The 7298-nt window shown below is 42.8% G+C and overlaps 1 protein-coding gene across 1 annotated transcript in view; it reads left to right on the top strand.

Annotated features, from left to right (window-relative positions):
• The first annotated feature begins 5989 nt into the window (after nt 1-5989).
• LOC107548611 (protein odd-skipped-related 1) overlaps nt 5990-7298 on the top strand; it is a 10835-nt gene continuing 9526 nt past the window's right edge. Inside the window, exon 1 of the mRNA XM_016229364.1 lies at nt 5990-6060. The gene's annotated coding sequence lies outside the window, so the exon portion shown is untranslated. The remainder of the gene's footprint in view (nt 6061-7298) is intronic.

Raw genomic sequence — 7298 nt, 5'->3', positions numbered from 1 at the left:
TGTTTGATTACCAGCAATCTTCAAAATATCTTCTTTTGTGTTCAAAAGAGTAAATGATGACAGAATTTTCATTTTTGGGTGAACTATCCCTTTAATGATATTAACATACTAATATTACTGAAAAACTATCATTAAAAAGGTTATTTATAACACCAATAAGGTCCTATATAGCATTTTCAAAGCATGGTTCTATATGGAACCCTATAAAAAAGGTTCTATTTAGCACTAAAAAAGGTGGCCAGTAGAAAAACTCTTACAAACTTTACTAAGTGCATTTTGGTCATGCTGACAAGTAACTACATGTAAAAAATGACACAGGACCACTACATTTAGCCATTAAAAAAACTTGTTTATCTAATATATGAAAGATTAGCAGGCTAACGCTCTGAATGGCCTTCACTTGTTTTTGGTTCCTTGCATGAATCTGACAGACTCAATAACGTCAATAAAACTGATTTCAGTTATAGAAACACAAAAATACACATACAAAATTACTTTACTGGTCATATATGAGTGCCAGCAGCTATTGCAAAGTGCAATTTTGGACTGAGTGACTTAGATTATGTAATTAGTGGTTAAAATTGTCATCAAAGACACAATGAGGCTTTACATTCAACAGTAGTTCCTATGTACTATAAAACATGAGAGTCTGTTATATGGTGCTACTTGAAATGCATTCTTAAAAAATAAAAGTATTATGTGTTTTGTAAATGTTGGAACAAAGAAACATCTTTAGGTTACGTATGTAACCATGGTTCCCCGAGGGAACAAGACGCTGCGTCGAATTCGCTTTGGGAACGCCCTGCGTGACCGCGTTCTGAAGCACGTGTCAAATCATTTCAATGGAGTAGCGAGACGTCACGAGCGGGGTGACGTAAGCACCAGAAAGTATAAAAGTGCATCCGGCAGAGCGCAAACCAGCTTCGATGAAGTTGCGCCTGGAGGGATGCAGGGAGTATGGCAAAGAGACGCAGCGTCTCGTTCCCTCGGGGAACCATAGTTACATACGTAACCTAGAGACGTTCCCCTTCAGGAACTCGAGCTGCGTCAAAGTTGCTTTGGGAACGAGAATACCCACTGCGCCATACTACCAAGTCCCTGCCTGTGTGTGTATCTTGCGAGCACATCACGAAGAGAGAACTTGGGAACCTGGTGTACATGCCAGGTCTAGGTTGTAAAAACAGACAAAAGTGTGCGGAGAGGACCAGCCCGCTGCAGCACAAATGTCCTGCAAGGCCACACCCAAGTTGAAAGCCTTGGAGGCCGCAATACTCCTGGTCGAGTGCGCTCTGACCCCCATAGGTGACGGTAGGCCAGAGGACTCGTAGGCTAGTGAGATGGCCTCGACCACCCACCTACTCATGGTCTGCTTGGTCGCCGGAGATCCTTTCTTTGGCGGACCAAAGCAAACAAATAGCTGATCTGCCTTATGCCACGTGGCAGCTCTGTGTGCGTAAGCGTCCAGTGTTCGAACTGGACAGAGAAGATTAATCCTTTCTTGGCCTACTTCCTGGAACGGAGGAGGACAGAATGCCTGAAGTACTATGGGCCCTGGTGAAGAAGTGGGCACCTTAGGGACATACACGGCCCTCTGTAAAGGAATGCCCTAACCATGCCTGGAGCAAATTCCAGGCACGAAACAAAAAGTGCCTGAAGATCCCCGATCCTTTTTAGTTAGGATATAGCGAGGAGAAAGATGGTCTTGAGCGTGAGCAACTTGACCGCAACTTCTTCTATGATTCAAAGGGGGCATTGCATAAGCCCTCCAAAACCACAGCCAGGTCCCCCGAGGGCCCCTTAGTGTGCTGTACCGGCCTCAGCCTCAGGGTGCCACGGAGGAAACGAGTGATAAGTGGGTGTCTTCCCAATGATTGACCACCCAGAGGGGCATTGTAAGCAGCTAAGGCCGCCATGTATACCTTCAGAGTGGAGGGAGATAACCCTGCGGAGAATCGCTCCTGCAGAAACTCCAGAACTGTACCAATTGGGCAGTTGACTGGGTCCTGCAGTCGCTGTCCGCACCATAGAGGAGCTGGATGTGTGAGGGAGAACCAGAGCGGACAGTGTGTCGTTTCCTGCGACGCAAATAGATCCACTTCCGCCTTGCCAAATTCCCTCCAAATGAGCTCCACCACCTCAGGGTGGAGCCTCTATCACCCGGGCCTCAGCCCCTGTCTCGACAGGATATCTGCCCCCTGATTTAGCTACCCAGGGATGTAAACTGCTCTTAGAGAGAGGAGCTTCCCCTGAGCCCACAGAAGGATCTGGCGCACCAGCTTGTACAAGGGACGCGAACGCAGACCCCCCTGCCGATTGATGTAGGAGACCACCGATGTGTTGTCCTTAGGTCTGGAAGGAAGTGTGTCAGAGCTCGAAACACAGCCAGCATTTCCAGGCAGTTGATGTGCCAAAAGAGATGATAGCCTTCCCACAGACCCTGGGCAGAGCGGCCACACATGATCGCTCCCCAGCCCGTGAGAGCGGCATCCGTCGTTAGCGTTACGTGACGACAAGGAGCCCCTAACATCGGGCCTTGAACCAGGAAGCAACATTTCTTCCACAATACCACAGAGTCCCCCCCCCCACACACACATAACAAATCCCAATTTAACCCCTGCATAAGAAAATAAATAAGATTTATATTCCGCTTTTACTCAAAACTCACTTTAAACCACCATCATGTTTTTGTATTAACTTCCGATTGCTGTGTGTGTTTTGCCATGTATTGTTGATGAAATTAAATATATTATAACCTCTGAGTCAGAGCAGCGATCATGAAAGAGAGAGCACAGGCAGACAGCACTAGAAACTGCTAATGCTTATCAGTAAATCAGTGGAAAATGAATAGAAATGACGATTCTGTCTGAGCTAGGTGATTCTGTCACGCGCACTAGTGTAAATGTAGCAAACAGATGTGTAAACTGAAGACTATTTGAGCTTTATTAAAACTATTTGCACTGATTTTTTGTTTGTTAAATTTTGTTCCTTTGTGCAGTGGCATTGAGTCTGTATAAACATCGACAAGCTGAAAAATAAAACCAAAGTTTTTTTTTTTAGATAATGTAATCTTGTTCAAATAGATTTCATAAAATTGGTATCGAAAAAATTATCGTTCAGGAACCGGTATCGAAGTCAAGGTATCGGTATCGATATCGACAATTTTTGAACGATACTCAGCCCTAAGAGCCGCGGATCTAGCGGGTGAGGACCGAGAAAAGGACGAGCCCGTCTCGGATCCCTCCGCTAAAGCCACCCGCGATCCCCATGACAACAGCGAGCCTGGACGCTCTCATCAAACACGAGCGAGAGCGGAGCATGCGCAGCGAGAGCAGCTCGCAGTCATGACAATCAGACAAAGAGCAGAAGCTGGTTTGCGCTCTGTCGGATGCGCTTTTATACTTTCTGGTGCTTAGAGACGTCACCCCGCTCGTGACGTCTCGCTACTCCATTGGACTGATTTGACACGTGCTTCAGAACGCAGTCACGCAGGGGCGTTCCCAAAGCGACTTCGACGCAGCTCGAGTTCCTGAAGGGGAACATACAGATTCCATAAAATGTGAGGTTGGAGGACAAAAATAACTAAATTTTCTTCATGAATTTATGTTTGCTCAAACAAGTCCTTCTGTGGAAAGGAGGTTAAAGACATTATGTAACATAATCAAATCAAAACACTCCATAACTTTGTTCATGCTTAATCGATGTTCTAATGTTGGCTTTAACTCAGGGGTATGAAACCCAATAGGATGGGATTAGGATAAGAGCATAGGGCTCATAAATTCAATCACAGGGTGTATGTTTGAAATTATTTAGCAAAGACTTATTAAATGCAGATACTGGTGAAACGGGTCAGACATAGTGCCTTCTGTTCACACCCTCTTTGGGAAAGTGGTTGACGTGTCCTTAAAGAGAAAGTGGACTAACAAACATCTGACCCGTATTCAGCTAGGATTTGAAGACTAAACCTGTACATATTCATTGCGAACATCATCGTCATCAGCAGCTGTAACACTTCCTATAAATGCATAATCATTTCTTCCATAAATAGTATACCATCCGGCATGTGTCACCATCAAGAGGTCTGTCAAAAGATGATCCTTCCTAAGTCTAAACATGGCCTTTTACCCGTAAAGTATTAGAAGCGCCTCTGAGCTCTTTCAATCACCTCCAAAGCCATCTGAGCTAAAAACACAACAGTTTCACGTAACCACGAGAGGTTCAGAGAAGCTACACCTCTGTTCTTCATTAGCCATTAAAAGCCTGATGTTTTTGTAGAGGGAATCCCCTTTAAGTGACCTAAAGGGGCATCGTTATGGCTTTGTGGTTTCAGTTTGAACGTAAAGCCGTGCTGGATTACCTCCCCGAGAAGCACCAAGCCCCATTCCATCCAGCTGACTCACAACCCAGCCCTATACATCTCTCCAGCTCTCTTTCACTAATATATGAACAGCTGTGATTGCTTTTATTAGAAGCTAATGCATGGGTTTCTTCCTGATTTTTGAATGCTAGTGAGATTGTTAAGAGCATTACTGAATAAAACGAAACTGGAAATGACTATAAAGGACAAAATAATGTGACCACAATTAAATAAAGCATCAATATAAATTTTAAAGCAGCACAACAGACACTTTGCTTTAAAACACTGAAATTTTGTTGCTGAGATAGTATGTATTCAAATTCATGTTTTGACTTAAACTGATTTACTACAGTAATGATTTTATGATAACTGTTTGGTTTGGCTCAGCTACCAAATCAGACATCAGGAGATCGTCATGACTGCTGAGAGGATTATTGGTGCCCCCCTGACTAACCTCCAAGAACTTTACACTCCAGAGCGAGGAAAAGGGCTGGTAAAATCACCCTGGACCCCAAACATTCAACACACTTCCTCTTTGAACTGTTGCCCTCTGGCCGGCGCTACAGAGCACTGAGCACCAAAATAGCCAGACAAGTCAGCTTTCCCTCCAGGCCATATTCCATCTTAACAATACATAACACATCTCAGGACCGTACATCTGTAAATAACTTACCAAAAAAAGTCTTCTGTAAATAGCCCATATACACATTCACAATTCTGTCTATTGATATTTTCTTTTTCTCTATATTTTATTACCATATTATAGTTTTTATTTATTGACATTCATCATGTTTAGGAACTCACATGTCAACTTTGCACTGTAAAGTAATTTAATTACATTAATTTGATTACATATAATTTGTGTAAAACGTAAAATGTGTAAATAAAAGCTAGTAAAAACTTTTTTTTACAACACTATGTTGTAAACGTGTCCCATTGGATAATCAAATGTTCTACACATACTTCTTCACGCCCACGCACTTTGTCAAGTGCAAATAAGACCACGAGTGTGGGTATTGAGGCAGGCCCTATATTGCATGTTGTTGAGCAAAATTTGATTTAGTCAGCAAGCTAGCATTGACAGTTCTAAACAGCAACCCTTGCTAACTTCTGAGGAATCACTTATGTCAAAACGAAAAGAAACCATGAGTTTTGAGTGACAAAAGGAAAGTGCCAAAACAAAACAAACCAGGGGGAAATATCCCTGTTGAAAAATCCAGCATATGCTGGTGAGGTATGTTTTGAGCTGGTTTAAGATGATCATGTGCTGGTCCTAAGCAACTAGCTCCTGCTCAGGACCAGCTTAAACCAGCTCAAACCAGCAGCCATGCTTCAAAACATACCTAACCAGCATATGCTTTTTCAATAACATGTTTTTGTGATATATGCTTTGTTAGAAATTCTTCTTCTTGTAGCGTGACACACCTGCTCCGCCATGGCTATCAAAGGCAATCATGTTGATTTCGAAAACCACCATATCCATCCGCGAACCGTGCTGAAGCACAGCTGATGTAAAAGAACTACAGCTACTCCAAGTAACATGCAATTTTATTTTCAACCACAGTTGGCGATAGAGAGGCCATAGTTCCGTGGTGCAGCTTAGGCAGTTATTTTACTTTATTTTAATGGTATGTGAACGAAATCAATGCCATTGACGGTCTAATCATCTTTCAGTAAATCAGTTATGTAAAATCTAATTAGAAATGGCGAGATCCAGGCTCTGTTAACTTGTAGTGCAACTCAGGTTTACCTTAGAAAAATATATTAACGTGTAGATATATCAGGACTCCAAAAAGAATGATAGAGGCAGGCAGGGGCCTGTATTTAGACAGCCGTCAGTAGTTCAGAATTTGAGAGCAGTTCTCTGACTTCTCAAATGTTAAACTTTCAGTGGCTGAAGTGTTTAGTTTAGCGAAAGTGATGTAAATAGACGTGATGAAATATGTAAGTGAGCTGTAAACAGTTCTTTTTATCTTCAGTCAGCCGTGTGTGCGCGTGTGCGTTCATGTGCATGTGCAGAGCGTATTGTGTGTGAGTGTGAGTGTGAGAGAGCCGCGCTTCAAACTTGCTCTCGCACCAAATCTATTCTTTACAGTTTGTTTTCTTTTACTCTCCAAAAATGTAAATGATGTCTAGCTGCTGTTTTTTATTATATGCAGCCAAGGAGTGGGCGCACGGCTTCCGTGGCAGGGTTTGCTGATTAATTTCCTGAGGTTAGGGCTATTGCGCTGTGCTTAGTGATGCAACATGGACTCACAGACAGCCAGAATTTTCTCATAAAATCAAGAGAAAATTCAGCAGGAATAAACCGCATGGGCCTTTGCACTCAGCATTTTGCATCTCTTTGTAGATGATCAGTAAAATTGGCTTAAGGATCATTTGATAGTTTGTGCATTTGAAATCAAATAAAAGCAGTTAACAATTCCATCTTTGTATGAGAGAAGAAATCAACCCAACTTCTAAGCTTAAACAAAACCCTCCAAACATCTCACAGATGAATACACACTCCCATTACTGAACTCTGTTTCAATTTTTACTTCTGATTTTTGTTCAACAGACATGAATAGCCTATTAGCGGTGCCAATTTTACTTCCAGCTTTCAGCAAACGCACTTAAACTAGCTACGGGTCACTTGAAATTTACAGGTAGCCTAGTTGTGTTAGAACATGACTGGAACTAGATTCTGCACGAAGTTAAATCTCCAGTAGTGGGGCTGAGCGACATCAGTAGCTCTCGCCACCAGGTGGCGCGTACTGAGCGCTTAACAGATGCGCAGCAGCGTGCTTGTCTTGTGCTCTGATCAACTGAGACTGCGGTCACACGAAGGAACCTGCGACCTGCACCTCGGAGGAATTTATATGAGATGACATCAAAACAGATTTCCCCAGCTAACGAATCGAGTTAGCAAAAAAAAAAAAAAAAAAAGAAACTAGGGTTTTTTTTT

This window comes from Sinocyclocheilus grahami, unplaced genomic scaffold (assembly GCF_001515645.1).
Source record: "Sinocyclocheilus grahami isolate Dianchi unplaced genomic scaffold, SAMN03320097.WGS_v1.1 scaffold351.1, whole genome shotgun sequence".
NCBI classification, from domain to species: domain Eukaryota; kingdom Metazoa; phylum Chordata; class Actinopteri; order Cypriniformes; family Cyprinidae; genus Sinocyclocheilus; species Sinocyclocheilus grahami.
The sequence above is the reverse complement of the archived record's forward strand: the minus strand, read 5'-3'. Positions and strand labels throughout refer to the sequence as shown.